This window comes from Eubalaena glacialis, chromosome 13 (assembly GCF_028564815.1).
Source record: "Eubalaena glacialis isolate mEubGla1 chromosome 13, mEubGla1.1.hap2.+ XY, whole genome shotgun sequence".
Lineage (NCBI taxonomy): Eukaryota > Metazoa > Chordata > Mammalia > Artiodactyla > Balaenidae > Eubalaena > Eubalaena glacialis.
Genome location: NC_083728.1, coordinates 68,085,361 through 68,101,785, shown reverse-complemented (window position 1 = coordinate 68,101,785; position 16,425 = coordinate 68,085,361). Strand labels below are relative to the sequence as shown.

The following is a 16,425-nucleotide window of genomic DNA, read 5'->3' as shown; positions in this document are numbered from 1 at the left end:
TTGGTGGGAATGTAAGTTGGTGCAGCCACTATGGAAAACAATGTGGAGGTTCCTCAGGAAACTAAAAATAGAATTACCATATGATCAAGCAATCCCACTCCTGGGCATATACCCAGACAAAACTATAATTCAAAAAGATACATGCACCCTTACGTTCATAGCAGCAGTATTTACAACAGCCAAGACATGGAAGCAACCAAAATGTCCATCGACAGATGAATGGATAAAGAAGATGTGGTACATGTACACAATGGAACACCACTCAGCCATAAAAAAAAAAAACAAAAAAATGAAATAATGCTATTTGCAGCAACATGGATGGACCTAGAGATTATCATACTAAGTGAAGTAAATCAGAAAGAGATAGACAAATACCATATGATATCGCTTATATGTGGAATCTAAAATACAACTCAAGTGAACCTATCTACAAAGCAGAAACAGATCACAGACATAGAGAACAGATTGGTGGTTACCAAGGGGGAGGAGAGTTGGGGAGGGAAGGACTGGGAGTGTGGGATTAGCAGATGTAAACCATTATATATAGGATGGGTAAACAACAAGATCCTACTGTATAGCACAGGGAACTATATTCAGTATCCTGTGATAAACCATAATGGAAAAGAATATTTTTTTAAAAAAAGAGAGAGAGAGAGAGATGGCAGTTGTGGAAGTGCTGAGGGACTCGGGTGGCCAGAATCCCTTTACACACCCGAGTCTCATCTGGGCACAAAGGCTCTTGATATGTACGGCCGAATTGCTTTCCAATTTACACTCCTGCCAAAGGACTACGAATCCTGAGTAGCAGCGGCGTCCAGAACGCCTTCGCCCTCCTCGTGAGCCAGCGAATCATTTCACTCACAGAGGAGTCCACAGAGCCGTGAAGAGACACGCCTGGGTCTTTGAAGCTCCCTGTTCCCAGCAGCATCAGCATCCCCTGGGAACTTGCTAGAAATGCAAATGTTGAGGCCTCGCCCCAGTCCTACTGAGTCAGAAACTCCAGGGGTGGGGACCAGCAGTCTGGAAACAAGCCCTTCAGGTGTTTCTGGTGCCTGCCCAGGTCTGGGAGTCACTGATCTTGGGGAAGCTGCCTCAGCTGCAGGGTAAAGGAACATAATTGTTGATAAACCAAACCTGTGCCAGCTGGGGCACAGCCCAGGGCGAGGTCACGCCCATCTCTAGTTCACCCGAAGTGTCGATACCTCTTAGCTCCTTTGTATCTTTACTTTGGATAATTGGGACCATGTGGAAAATGTCACTCTTTCATGTGAAGGGTCTAGCTCTCGTAGACACTTCTTATTCAGACTTAGAGGTTTATTATGTGACAGGCGCATTATTATCATCCCCTTTTTTCCCTCGGGAGGGGAAAGGGAAGCTTAGAGCAGTTTAGAAACTTCCTAAGGTCACACAGCTAATAAGTGACAGCCCTGAAATTGGAACCCCGTCCATCTGCTAGAGACTGGGCTCTGAGCGGCCAGTGGGGATACTTACATAACGTGGGAGGCTTTCAAATGATTGGGTTTGTTGCTGTTGTTCTGGAATGTTCTGAAGCTTGGTCTCCAGTACCTCGAGAAGTGGCTTTCCCCTGCATCTTCTAACCTCAGACCCTGACAAGCCAAAGCAGGTCTTGGGCACACATAGCTCCTGCCTGGTTGACAGTCCCTAGCACGTTAATGAGGTGACCTCTTACTTTGTGTGTGTGTGTGTGTGTGTGTGTGTGTGTGTGTGTGTGTAGGAAGATCTAGCATTCCAATTTCGTTTAAATATTTATATAATAATTTTCAGAATTTATTACATTATATACATAAAACAATAAATTAACATGGGCATTTTTTGTGCATAAGGTATTGTTTTCTTTACGTTTCCCGCCTCCACTGTATAATGTTGCTTTAATTGTCTTTCATCTACTTATACTTATTTCCTTCCCACATGTCAGTAAGTTACACCTCCACTTGTTATAATTCAACATGTAGGAATTGCTTCTGGAGTGTTCAGACTCCAGGCATCCCCTGCCAGGTAAGTGTCTCAGTGTGTGTTACTTGCCCATGACACTTATTGTGGTGAGTTCTCAAATCCTGTCTCAAAGGACAGGTGGGGGCCGGAGGCACTTGGCAGGGCCAGGGATCTGAGGGGACAGGGACACCGAGGCTGGGCCAGGGTGGCTCCTCTGCTCCCACCGTCTCACTCAGGGGTGAGCCTACAGTTTGGGATTCACGCTGGCACCTGGCTACCCCTGGGGCTCCTTGGCTCAGCATGTGGGCCATGGCGGCGGGTGTGCCAGCAGCCAGAGTGGACGAGGTGGGCCTGGCTCTTGCCACCCCAGAGGGTCCCCTGCAGAGCCTTGGGGGGGGCCTGCGATCACGAGAGGCTCCAGATATTCCCTTTTGGGGCTGCGGAAGGGGAGCCAAGCGAAATGTGAAGAGGTGTCTGAAAGCCCCGAGGAAACCGGTAGGCCTTTCCAGAAGTTCTATTTGTGGTAAGAAACGTTGGCATGGGGCAGCCGGCTCGACTGTAAAAATAGACCGAGGTGCCGAGAAACGGCTCAATTCTGCAAGCCAATGCCCCTCTGCAGAGGAAGAGAGCTTGAGCAAGAGTAGGGGAGGCTCTGCCCCTCTCTGCTGCTTCCCTCTGAACCCCAGCACCAAAAAGAGAGAGAGAGACAAAAGCTAAACAGTTTGAAATGAACTCTTGAGTATCGCCATGTCTTTCCTGTCATAAATGGGGCCCCTGGAAACACAGGGCGAAAGGAGGGTTTCATACAAGTGCCTGGAAACCAAATGGGGCCACAGTCCATGTCTGCCAGGACCGGGCTCCCCATCACTATGTTCTTTCTCTCCTTTGCCTCCAAATGAGTGAGATGACTGAAAAAACAGGGTCCAGGGACTTCCCTGGCAGTCCGGTGGTTAAGACTCTGCACTTCCACTGCAGGGGGGCACGGGTTCGATCCCTGGTCGGGGAACTAAGGTCCCGCATGCCCCGTGGAGTGGCAAAAAATGAAAAAGAAAAGAAAGGGAGAGAGGGAGGGAGGGAGGACGGAAGGAAGGCAAGAAGAAAATAGGGTCCAACGTGCAGCAGCAGGAGGGAGTGTGGCTAGACAGAAAATGTAGACCCGGAAGGGAGCAAAGACAGGACCCCTGAGAATGGCTGGTCTGGAGACCCTCCTTTACTACACCAGGCTGACAGCCTAATGAGGGGTTAAGATGCAACCATGAAAGGAGAAAAAGAGACAAAGACTCCTGAGGTCCTCCCCTGACTCTGGAGGTCTGCCATTGCCCTCTGTCTGTTCCGGGGCTCATGTGACTCCTCTCTTGGGCACGAACTTCCACTCTCTTAGGAGGGCTGCCCTTGCCTCTCCGCAGCAGCGAGAGGGCAGAAACCACCAGCTGCAGACGTCCACCCGATGCCTGACATCACGCTGGAAACAAGCCTGAAGGCGCTCTGGGTGGTCCTGAGTAACCCCGCCACATTTTCCAGGACTCCTGGCCACGTTAAGGCTGCTACGAAGAGACATAAATGTACGGGGTCACCGACAGAGTTATGCTTCTTGGAAAGTGTTGCTTTATCTTATGGCCTGAGAAAAGGAGCTTATACCCCATGTCTCCTCAGCTGGAACTGGGATACGTCAATCAAATCCGCTTGCCCCTCCTCACCCAGGAGATGGGTGGGGTCTGCACCTCCCTCCCTTTTCTCTTTTCAGCCAAGAACTGTCAACGTCCAGCTGCGGCTTTGCACTCAGCTGCCACTCAGCCTGTTGGAGTTGAAAGGTCAAATGTCATCTGGAATTAGCAGCCCGGCTTACCAGCAGCTCTTCTGTCTTCGGAGAACACGAGGGCAGCTCTCAGAGAGAGGGCTTAGGCAGGGACTAGAGAGGGAATTCCCTCTCCGCCAACGGAGGAAGCTCACCCATCCTGGAGGGAAAATGGCAGGATCTGCCCCAGGACCTTTATAGCTGGTTGAGATCCCCATTCAAACAAAGCAGGTGGGAGAATGAGGGAGGCTGTCAGGAAGATAGAAAGAAAGCAGGACAGAGAGTACTGAGGGGGAAGGAGCCCCCAGCCAGGCTCAGGAGGGCCAGTGCATTGAGAGATCCACCTGCAAGCTGGATTCAGTAGGGCACTTGGTTTTGCACGCATGCACAGAAAAACCTTCATCCACATATTTACAACGTTGGACTGAGTAAAAACGGGTTCATTTTTTTTCCGGAAGCATCCCGTTTCTTTGAGCAGAGCTTGTCCAATCATGTAATTCTGGTAGGGCCCTACCATTCACAGCACCCCGCCCTCCTCCGCAGGAGGTGGGCACATGACCCAGGCCCAGCCAATCAGAGTGCTCCCTCGACCTGGGCTGGACCAATCACTTCCTAGGCAGATGGAGTCGCAGGGAAGTGTCGCGTGCCTATTCTGGGCGCGGCACTGGAAGCACGTGGTCTGGGGTTGCAGGCAGCAGACCTTCTCCCAACCGCATTGAGAACCCACTTACGAGAGACAGATGAACCAGTTTGAGCGAGCACATGGACGGCAGCCCTGGAGTCCAGGATCCATTTGTGCCCAGTGCCAGATCCACCCCATCCTTTCCCGGTAAGTAAATCAATAAACCTTCTCTATCTTGGTCTGTTACATTTTTGGCGCTTGCCACCACGAAAGCCCTGACTACTACAAGGAATATTTGGGTACAGGAAGGACCCTACAGTTTGTGAAAGAGCTTGCTGGTATGTAGTTATTGTAGCCTTGCACCAAGAGTAAAACAGAAATGTTTAGCTTAACTTGAGAAAGTCGAGTGTCTCCAGCCCCTTGAGGAGCACTTTTTGATCTTAGTGTTCTGTCTGCAGCTACTGCTATAGGTCAGGGTGAGGGAATGAAAGCAGAAAAAAGTACCTCACCCGCGAAAGGGCCACACAGACGTTGAGTTGATGAGCATCACTTAACCACCAGCGGAAGACTGGTTTCTCTGGCAGGTCCTGGGGTTTGAAATGGAGTTCCCTGGTTAGGGGATGGCCCGTCTTTGCCAGAGCTTTCCCTCGTACTCTAGTGGGGGTCTGATTAGGCTCTTCTCCACAGGGAGGTGGCTTTGTGCCTGAAGGCGTCTGTCTGTCTGACCCTGCTCTGAGAGGGCGTTAACCAAACTCTGCCGGTAGCCTGGGGCAGCCGGCCTTCAAACACAGACCATCTGTCACGCAGACCTTTCACTCTTTCAGTCCAGCCTTCCCTATCACTTCTTCTGAAATTGGGCATGTTTCCCAAACTGACAATTGCCCGGTCCACAATGTTCCTTGCTGAGTGTCCCTACAGGAGAGACAGGGAACACACTGGATAAAAACAGCAATCTTTACTCCCTGCCCTAGTAAAAGAACTGTTTTGCCAGGCTGCTATGCATGCCATTCGTGTCTTCCATTTGATTTCACATGATGAAAATTGTCTAGAAGATGGGCAGGAACTCTAGATGATCTCTTTCTAGAAGCATTGGAAGAAGGATGTTTTGTAATGAAACAAATTGGAAGTCAAGCCCAGGCTTAACCACTTACTTGCTTTTGACCTTGGATAAGTTCTATGGACCTATGAACCTCAGTTTTCTGCTCCATACTGTGGGAATAATAATACTGCAGTGTTTAAGACTGGGTTGAGTTGTGAGTGACAGAGTTCTGAACTCGGTAGCTTAAAACACTCATGTGAAAGACTCCTGTGGATGGCAGTTGCCAGGGGCTGAGGGAAGGGGAGAATGGGGAGTTATTGTTTAATAGATGTAGTTTCAGATTTACAAGAGGAAATGAGTTATGGTTGCACAACAGTGTAAATGTATTTAATACTACTGAACTGTACCCATAAAATGGCTAAGATGGTAAATTTTATGTTATGTGTATTTTAACTCGAAAAGTAAAATAAAATAATTTTTAAAATGTTTAAATAAAATTTAAACATTTTATTTACAATAAAATGTTGAAATAAAATTTTAAAAAAGATGGATTCACTTTGTTATAAAGCAGAAACTAACACACCAGTGTAAAGCAATTATACTCCAATAAAAATGTTTTAAAAAAAAAGATGGATTAAACACCTGCTCCCCACCCCAAATTACAAGACTCCCAAGGCAGGCAGTCGGGGCTACTTGGATGAGCCTATGAAGTCATCACAGACAGGCTCCTTCAGTTTTCCCACATTAGCTTCCGTTTCAAAGGTCACCTCATAGTCCAAAATAGCTGCTAGAGCGCCAGCCATTATGTTCCAGATTACAAGAAAGAAGAGCTACATTCTGACTCCCTTTTTAGGAGCCTTCCCTAAAGTCCACAACAAAACTGCTTATATTTCATTGGCTAGAATTTAGTCAAGTGGCCATGTCTGGCTTCAAAGGAGTCTGGGAAAGGTAGCTGTGGTAGGAATCCTCTACTCCCTGCTTCCTGGTGTTAACTCCCTTGTGTAATTCCCTCCCCTTGAGTGTGGGCCAGACCTAGTAACTTTCTTTTAATCAATAGAATATGGAAAAAGTGATAGGATGTCACTTCTGAGATTAGGTTACAAAGAGATGGTGACTACTGTCTTGGGTGCCCTCTCTTGCTCTTTTGCTCTGAGGAGAGTCAGTGCCATGTTGTGAGCTGCCTTGTGGAGAGACCCCTGAGATAAGTAACTGATGTCTCTGGTCAAAAGCTAGTGAAGACTTGTGGCCCTCAGTCCAGCAGCCTTATGAGTGAGCTAGGAAGAACATTCTCCCCCAGTTGAGCCTTCAGATGCCTGCAGCCCCTGTGGATATCTTGACTGCAATCTCTTGAGAGACCTGATCCAGAAAACCCACAAAACTGACCCACAGAAACTGTGAGATAATAAACGTTTGTTGTTTTCAGCTAAGTTTTGGGCTTATTTGTTACACAGCACTAACTAACTAATATAGTTTTCCAGGTGGGCACATTCCCAGGGTTCTGTTAGTAAGAAGGAAGGGGAAGATAGAATTGGGAGGTAAACAACAGTCACTGTCACCTGTACCTACCTCACAGGACTGTTGTGAGGATGAAGTGAGTTAAGTCTACAAAGTGCCCACCTACAATCTACCAGCACCCAGGAAGTGCCTAAGGAGAGGTGGTTGGTGAAGGGCCACCATCCAGGGTCTATTTGCCAGGCTTCTCACCAAGCTCTTCTAGGAGACACGGCTGTGCTGTGTCTAATATGTGATTTTCCCGGGCTCCCTCTCCCCTTTCAGACAGTTCAGACCCCCTCGGCAGATCCAACCAGTAGAATGACTACTCCTGCAAAACCAAAGATCCCCAAGCCAGCTGGTGGGCTCACACAACAGTGAGATTTTAGAGGGAAAGGGGCTGAGAGCCCCTGGAATCCAGTTCCCCCCGCATTTACAGTTTGAACCAGACACTTGCTTGAGATCATTCAGCCTCAAGGCAGAGGTGGAAGCTGGACGCCCCCGCCCCAGCAAGGAGAGATACCCCAGGTCTCTGCTCCACCTTCTTTTGCACCACTGTTGCTGAGGCAGAACCCAGGATTTGGAACATTTAGAGAGTTTCCTATAAAAAGACGGTACTAGTTCAACCGAAATTTCTTTCCCCAAGAGGAGTTGAGGTCAGGTGTATGAGGTAGTTTTGAGTGAATGAGTGTCGTATTTCTTTCCAGTTTTCCTTTAGGCAATTGGAAGTGATTCCTCTTGTCTATCTAGAGAGACCTGAAGTCCTTGCAGTCCCCCAAGAGCCTGTCCTTTGTGGGTGTAACTGGGAGAAAAATCTAGAGACTGATCCCCTGGGTCCCACAGTAATGTGTGCACCTAACTGAGGCAAGAATTGTCTCCCCCTTGTGTGATCACCCTTCTCCCAGGACGTAGGGACTTTGTCACCCTGGAAGAATGTGTACTCACGAATCATTTCACATATAATGAACTCCCACTTTTTCAGAACAGGTTGAGACCAAGGGCTTTCAGTGAAAACAACTGTTCTGGGGAGGGAAAAAAACTAATAATAAGTCCCAAGACTTTTTTTTTCTTAATCTCCTTCTATCATGATGGGAAGTAAAATGTACCAGTATTCTTGCTCCTGATTTTTATTAGTGAGCTAGGATATACGAGAACTTAATAAAATATTCACAGAAGGCTTAACTGCATTATTAAAAGCCTTCTTTCCCAGGCCTTTGAATTTTGTAAAAGCAGCAATTTCTTTAAAATCAGTGAGCGTGAGCGGAAACGGATGCACATGTGGGGTATTACTCTTCTTTAATGCTGGGTTAACATGCTTTTAATAAATTTTAAAAATTGACTCTCATAAGTTTCTAGCATGAAGTTGCAGGTGCTTATCAGCGTCCTGCTTGTAAAATGCAAAGGAACCCAACCAATGTCAAAGCTGTATGAGCAGAGACTGGTCCCTAACGTCCCTAGGAACACCTAACTTGAAAAGTCCAACGTGACCTGGAGGGATAAAGCACGGAGAGGACAAGCACTCTCATTTAGAAAGCTGTCGCAACAAAATGATGCACAGAGAGTTTGAATGCCCTCCCTTGAAAGGGAAAGCCAACCGAGCTGTGCGAGCGTTTGTGTGTGTGTGTGTGTGCACGCGCACATGTGTGAGAAGGTGGGGCTTTGGGTGGGAGAAGAGTGTTAAGGAGGAAATTCATACTTTTATTGTGATAAGGAACAGGAGCATTTATTACACAGTTGGGAGCTGGTACGTGTCCTGCTTAAGACTTCATGATGAGTAACTGATAGCTGTTTAGCTTAGCGACAGAGTTAGGACTGGTACGTGGGTGACTGTTTTTCTTTACACCCCGCTCTGCCATTATATTCTCTATTAGTAATTTGATATGCTCAAAAGATAGAGTGAGTTGACTGTTTGCTAACAATGGGCCTCTTTCAGGTAGTGTCATCCACAGGAAACATTACCATTGGGTTTTTGTGACCCTGGCATCAGTATTTAGCTGGTGGCAACTCCCTGACATTCACCTTTTCAGACTTTAGGGGGTGGCCTTGTAACCCCAGAGCTAAAACTGCATGTACAAAGGTCTCTGGTCAAAGTGTGTCTGTGTGGGGACCCAGCGCACACCAGGGTTCATTGGGGATGGCTTCCCTGTCTGGGCATGTGGCTCTCAGTCTCACTGGCGATCGTGTGTTTGCAGTGAACCGTGAATATTCTCCTCTGAGTCCAGCCTCAGCTGGAGAGTAACCGGGCTCTGGATGGATGGCTGTCTCGGGCTGGACGGGGCAATCCAGGTCAGGGAGAACACGGTGGGCTCACTCTGGTTCATGGGGTGGGTCACAGGATTTGCTGTGTGAAGCTGGAGGAAAAACCTGGACCCTGAAGAGGCTTCTATGGGAAGGCACCAGTTGGGGTCTGCAGGAGGAAAGGGGTAGCCACGGCACGTGGTTACTAAAAGCAATGACACACAGGAAGTGAGTGATTATAAGAGTAGGCTGGTCATCAAGTCAGTGGCTCAAGGAGAGAGGTTAGTGATGGGCCATGTCTGGGACTCACCAGGGCATCTTTACATTTTTCTCCTTACACATTTAGAGGAAAACTTGTTGATTTTTTGTTTTCTGTCATATGCTCAGCACTCTCAGAGTTTTTTCATTCCAGGAGGACGTGCTGGTGTTTTAGCAAACTAGGACTTCTCACCTGAAGCTTGTAAAGCGCTAGATGGAATCCTAACAGCAATAAGGGTGGGCACTAATGGAGCCGTGCTGTGAGCCAGGGATTGTTCTGAGTGCTTTGCGTGTGTTTCAGAGCTGACTCTTGGCTGAGAACAGGCAGAGGGGAGGGTCCAGAGGCTGGGCAGGAGGTAGCCAGGAAGCCTTCCCGGTGGGATTCCCTAGTATTAGTTAGACGAATGAGTTTTACTCCACAAACATGGGTTTTTAAAATGTCACAATCCTTAAAAATTTTTTTTAATTAAAAAAATTTTTTTAATTTAGAAAATTTTCCAGTTTTATTGACATGTAATTGACACATAACATTGTGTAAGCTTAAAGTGTACAACGTTGATTTGATACACTTATATTGCAGAATGATTATACCATCATAGTATTAGCTAACACCTGCATCACATCGCATAATTACCATCCCTTTTTTGTGGTGAGAATATTTAAGATTTTCTCTCTTAGCAACTTACAAGTATATAACACAGTATTATTAACTATAATCACCATGCTGTACATTAGATCCCCAGAACTTACTCATCTTATAACTGGAAGCATAACCTTTGACCATCTCTCCATTTCCCCCAACTCCCAGCCCCCGGTAATCACAGTTCTTACCCTCTGTTTCAGTGAGTTCGGCTTTTTTAGATTCCACATGTAAGTGATATCGTGAAGTATCTGTCTTCCTCTGTCTGACTTATTTCACTGAGCATAATGCCCTCAAGTTTCATCCATGTTGTGACAAATGGCAGGATTTCCTTATTTCTCATGTTGAATCATGGTTGAATCATGTTCCATTGTATATATATACATATAAACCAAATCATCTTTTTCCATTCATCTGTTGATGGATGCTTCCGTTTTTTCCATATCTTGGCAATTATGACTAATGCTGTGATGAACATGGGAGGGCAGATGTTTTCATTTCTTTTGAAATGAGATTGCTGGATTGTGTGGTAGTTCTATTCTTAATTTTTTGAGGAGCCTCCGTACTGTTTTCCATGGTGGCTGCACCAATTTACATTCCCACCAACAGCGCACAAGGGTTCCCTGTTCTCCGTATCCTCTCCAACACTTGTTATCTCTTACATTTTTGATGATATCCATCCTAACAGGTGTGAGGTGATAGCTCATTGTGGTTTTGATTTGCATTTACCTGATGATGAGTGATGTTGAGCACCTTTTCATGTACCTGTGACCTTTTGAATGTCTTCTTTGGAAAAATGTCTATTCAGTTCCTCCAACCATTTTTTAAAAATATTTATTTATTTATTTGGCTGCACTGGGTCTTAGTTGTGGCACGCGGGATCTTTAGTTGCGGGAGGCGGGATCTAGTTCCCTGACCAGGGATCGAACCTGGGCCTCCTGCATTAGGAACATAGAGTCTTAACCACTGGACCACCAGGGAAGTCCCCTTCACCCATTTTAAAATCAAATTGTTTTTCACTTGTTTTACTATTGATTTGTATGAGTTTGTATATGTTTTGGATATTAACCACTTATCAGATCTATCATTTGCAACTATTTTCTCTCATTTCATAGGTTGTCTTTTCCTTTTGTTCATCTTTCTTTTGCTGTGCAGAAGCTTTTTAGTGTGATGTAGTGCTACTTAACTAATTTTTGCTTTTCTTGCTTGTGCTTTTAGTATCATTTCCAAAAAAATCATTGCCAAGAACAATGTCAAGGAGTTTTCCCCTATGTTTTCCTCTAGGAATTTTATGGTTTCAGTTCTTATGTTTGTCTTTAATCCATTTAGAATTAAGTTTTGTGAGTAAGATAAGGATCCAATTTCATTCTTTTGCATATGGTTATCCAGTTTTCCCAACACCGTTTGTTGAAGAGATTATCCTTTCCCCATTGAGTAGTCTTGTCAAATATATGAGAGGGTTTATTTCTGGGCTCTTGATTCTGTTCCATTGGTCTATGTGTCTCTTTTTTGCCAGCATCATACTGTTTTGATACTATAGCTTTGTAATATAGTTAGAAATCAGGAAGTGTTATGCTTCCAGCTTTGTTCTTCTTTCTCAGGATTGCTTTGGCTATTTTGGGGTCTTTTGTGGTTCCATACAAATTTTAGGACCTTTTTTTTCCATGTCTGTGGAAAATGCCACTGGAATCGTGATAGAGATTCAATTGCATTGAATCTATCTATAGATGGCTTTGGGTAGCATGAACAAAATGTCACCATTCTTTATTCCTCTCAATCAAATAGAACATGTTGTGAGTCACCATTTGTTCAGTACTGGGGCTTCCCACCTTCGCTCCTCAGATTTAGGAGAAAGTCTCAGGAGCAAATGGGGTCAGACATGTACAGAAATGCCCTCTCATCCTGAATCCACACTGAGACTGCTCTGTGCTCCGACCCAAGCATCAGGAGCCCTCAAATGTGGCAGCTCCACTGCTTGTGAGGCAAGCTTGGGGACCAGGGTCTCTCCCAGGTGCCAGAAAGAGCCGTGTTCCTGGTACTGAGGGCCCTCAGCCCCCATCTCCTCTCAGGGGGCTCTGTAAGGCCCCAGGCCCTTCCAAAACTTCCCTCCACCATGCCCACTTCTGTCTCCCCTCACCCCAAAACTCTTCCCTCCAGCATCCTAGAGGGAAGTGTTCCCTTCTTGGGGCTCACCTTCCTGCGTGTGCTTGCGGACTGAAATGCTCAAACTGGCCTTGCCCCTTGACACTGTAATTGTTCTTTATCACCCATTAAGCAGGGACCAGCTTTGCCTAGCACAGTACCTGCTATAAAGTGAAAACAATGACCTTGGGAAAGTTGCCCAATGATACCGAACCTCAGTTTGGTACTGAGGTCCAGTGTGCTTTGACACCACGTGTCGGTTCTCTTTCCCTTGTCCCTGATGGAAAACCAGTTCAAACTGGCTTCAGTAAAAGGGTACCAATTGGCCCACGTTACTGAAAAATGCAGATGGAGCTGTGGCTTCAGGAACGGCTGGATCTAGGTACTCAAACGTGGCATCAGGAATCCCTTTCAGTGTCTCGTGAATCTAGTTTTCTCTGTGGTGGTTTCATTCAAGTGCACATTCTCTCCTTATAGTGGCAAGATGGCTGCCCAGGTTTTCAGTTTCCCAGGGGTAAGCTGCAACAGAAGTCCAGGTTGAGTCTTGTTGGTGCTGCTGATTGGGTCACCTGTCCAGTCCTGAGCCAATCACTGTGTTGAGTGGAATGCACTGCTTTGATTGGCCAGACCTGGGACCCATGGCCATCCTCTGAACTAGGAATGGCTTCATCTCTACCCAAACCTTGTGAATTGAGAGTGGGGGAGGGGCAAATCTTCAAAGGAAAATCCAGGCCCTGTTGCCAGGAAGAGGAGGACAGGAGGCCGGGCAGACTACAACGTCAAGTGCCACTGCAGCATCCTTCACCATCAGCTCCTGGCCGGGCCACTGGGGTCCTTAATCAATTGCTCCACCTCCTCCTGCCCAGGTTCACCTACCTTCACCCCAGCATAGGCTGAGGAAGTGGAGTGGGTGAGGGTGTTTCAGCACTTGGGGCCCAGGCCCTGCCTCACCTTCCAGGCATGGTACAGGTGGATCCCCTGCCTCGGGGGGAGGTCTCTACTGGGTTGAATAGTATGCCCCCCAAATTCGTGTCCACTCAGAACTTACGAATATGACCTTATTTGGAAATAGGGTCTTTGCAGATGTAATCAGGTTACGGTGAGATCATACTGGATTAATACGGGCCCTAAATCCAATGTCCAGTGTCTTTATGTGAAAAGGGAAATTTGGACACAGATGCACACAGGGAGAAGGCCGTGTGATGAAGGAGGTAGAGACTGGAGTGAGGCTGCCACAAGCCAAGGACACCAGGCATTGCCAGCAGCACCAGAAGCTGGGAAGAGGCAAGGAAGGATTCTCTCCTAGAGCTTTCAGAGGGAGCATGGCCCTGCCGACACCTTGATTTTGGACTTCTAGCCTCCAGAGTTGTGATAGAATAAGTTTTCCGTTATTATAAGCTGCCCAGTTTGTGATACTTTGTTACAGTAGCGGGAATGTAACACAGGGCCTTCCCGAGCCTACAGCGTTCTTGTCCCACCCCGAGGACTTCAAATGGGAAACTGGCCCCCTTCCAGGAGGAGAAGGAATTCTCGGCTGATGAAAGACTTTAGCAGAAAAGGCCACATTTTGTTTGCAGCTGGGACCACTTCAAAGGGAAGGCCCTTCCCCAGCCCCAAAGCCCAGCCTCTCATCTCCCTCAGGACGTCAGTGGTCAGCATGGTCCTCGCTCCCCTCCTCGTCAGCTGCTCCAAGACCGAAAGCCCAGAGAGGGCTCTACTGAGCCAGTGACCTTGGGCAGCTAGAGCTACGGTGACCAACGGGTCCCTGTGTGCCCAGGACTGTCTGGTTTTAGCACTGAAAACTCTGCATCCCGGGAACCCCTCGGTTCTGGGCAAGCCAGGAAGGGTGGTGCCTCTCGATAGGGCTGGGGATGGTTTTAGCTCCTTGGGAGCAGGGGGGGGGACTGTGTCCTTTATGCCCATAGGCATTTTTGTTTTTTAAATATCTTTTTGATGTGGACCATTTTTAAAGTCTTTATTGAATTTGTTACAATATTGCTTCTGTTTTATGTTTTCGTTTTTTGGCCCCGAGGCATGTGGGATCTTATCTCCCTGATCAGGGATCGAACCCCCGCCCCCTGCATTGGAAGGTCCCAACCCATAGGCATGTTTTTAAGCCTTTATCCTGTGCCGATTTGTGCCTGGTGCTTTACGAACTATCTGATCCTCATAACACACCCGTGGCGGGGGGCGCGTGCTACAGTTGTCCCCGCTTTATAAGCTGAGGCTCCAAGAGAGGGTAAGTCCCAGGCATGTAGATGGCAGGTCCTACGCCAGCTGCACCAGTGTGGCTGGCGGCTTCCCTGTTCCGTGCCCTCTCTGCGGCAGTGGACTCACCTTGGAGGGGGTGCCAGTGGGGAAGGCTGACCCCTGCACAACCCCTCACCTGCCGGATCAGGGTCCCCTGAAGATGGGAGCAGCATCTCCCTTTAACATCGCCCTTGCCTGGCCCCTGCTCAGGATCCCACCTGAGGCTCCCGAGCGGCATTGCCGAGCAGTTAGCAGCAAGGACTCGGGGAGCTTACAGCTTGGGTTTAAATTCAGATCGGCCGCCTGCTGTCTATGTGACCTTGGGCAAGGCACTGCTCTGTGCTTCAGATTTCTTGTCTAAAAGATGGGGGGGTAACGATAGTATCCTCCTTGCAAGGCTGCGTGGGTTTATAGCACAGGTGTCAGGGTTCTTGTTAAGAGGTTATGAGCTGAGAGGTCCTTGGGTCCTGAGCTGAGAGGACCTTGGGTCCTGGAGTCAGAGGGAGCCGGGTGCAAACAGCAGTGACCTCAGGCAGCACTTTACCCTGAACTTGAGCCTCCCATTTGTAAGATGGGGGTCAGGCAGCACTTCCCCCATAGGACAGATGTGAAGACAAAAGGGGACAGGCTGTTGCAGGTGACCCCAGCCAGCTCCAGGGTGAGCATCCATCAAATGTTCATCGGATTGACACAAAGGCTCGGGCCAAGCCTGTGATTAATTTAAATTGTGGGCAAAGTTCCCACAACCTTTTTTCTTCTGGTCCTTCAGTGGCCCCACTGCACATGTTCTGAAGTGTCCCCAAACTTGTGAGGGGGCCAGCGCTGAGTGGCACTGAGTGGGTTGAGTGTGGGACACTCCCACTAAAGAGTCATCAGAAAGGCCAGGTGGGAGGAAGGGACCGGGGGTCAGGAGACCCAGGTCCTGGCTCGGCTTCATCTGATCTCACGCAGCCTTAACTTCTCAGGCCTCAGTTCCCCATCTGCAAAATGGACAGAACTTGGGGTTTGGCGCCTGGGGCTTGGACTGGAGATGGTTTCACCAGCCATTCCCCAGGCTGACTGGCAGGGTAAGTAATCTTCAGTATTCATCATTCCCTCGACCAGGGCAGGGTCCCCCGCTGAGAAGGATCCCACGCTGGATTGAATGCTCTGCTGTCACCAATCTTGGAATTCATAATTTTCGAACAAGGAGCCCTGCATTTTCATTTTTCGCTGGTCTCCACAAATTACAGAGCCAGTCCTGCCTTTGACAAATCTTTTCTGAGCATTGAAGGTGTATGATGCCATGCAGCAGGTACCAGGGATAAACTGGTGGAAAAAGTTGACGTTGTCTCTGTCCTCATGGAGTTCACAGTCTAGAAGGATTGCTGTGGGTTGGACAGTGGCCTCCCAAAAAGACATGCCCAAGTCCCAGGCAGCTGCGAATGTGACCTTATAGGGAAATAGGTCTTTGCAGATGTAATGAAGTTAAAGATCTTGGGATGGAATCATTCTGGATTTAAGGTGGGCCCTAAATTCAGTGACGTGTACTTATAAGAAAAAGGAAGGAATTCCCTGGCGGTCCAGTGGTTAGGACTTGGCGCTTTCACTGCCGTGGGCCTGAGTTCCTGGTCGGGGAACTAAGATCCTGCAAGCTGCCCTGTGTGGCAAAAAAGAAAGGAAGGGAGGGAGGGAGGAAGGAAGGAAGGGGAGAGGGATATTTGAGACACTCAGACACAGAAAGGAAGCTCAGAGGGAAAGGCCATGTGAAGACAGAAAGATCAGAGGGATGGGTCTACAAGCTGAGGAATGCCAAGGAGAGGCATAGGATGGATTCTCCCCTAGAGCCTCCAGGAGGGGCCAGTCCTGCTGACACCTTGATCTTGGACTTCTGGCCTCCAGAACTGTCAGAGAATACATTTCTGTTGTTTTAGGTCACCAAGATTGTGGTGATTTGTTACAGCAGCCCTAGGGGAATGGATACAAGAGTAGATAGACAGCAATCAACTCATCACACA

General features: G+C 47.8%; 1 non-coding gene across 1 annotated transcript; it reads right to left on the bottom strand.

Moving 5' to 3' along the window:
• Window positions 1-10,944: 10,944 nt before the first annotated feature.
• TRNAR-CCU (transfer RNA arginine (anticodon CCU)) lies at window positions 10,945-11,017 on the bottom strand. The gene has a single exon. It is a non-coding gene; the product is annotated as a tRNA-Arg (tRNA).
• Window positions 11,018-16,425: the final 5,408 nt, after the last annotated feature.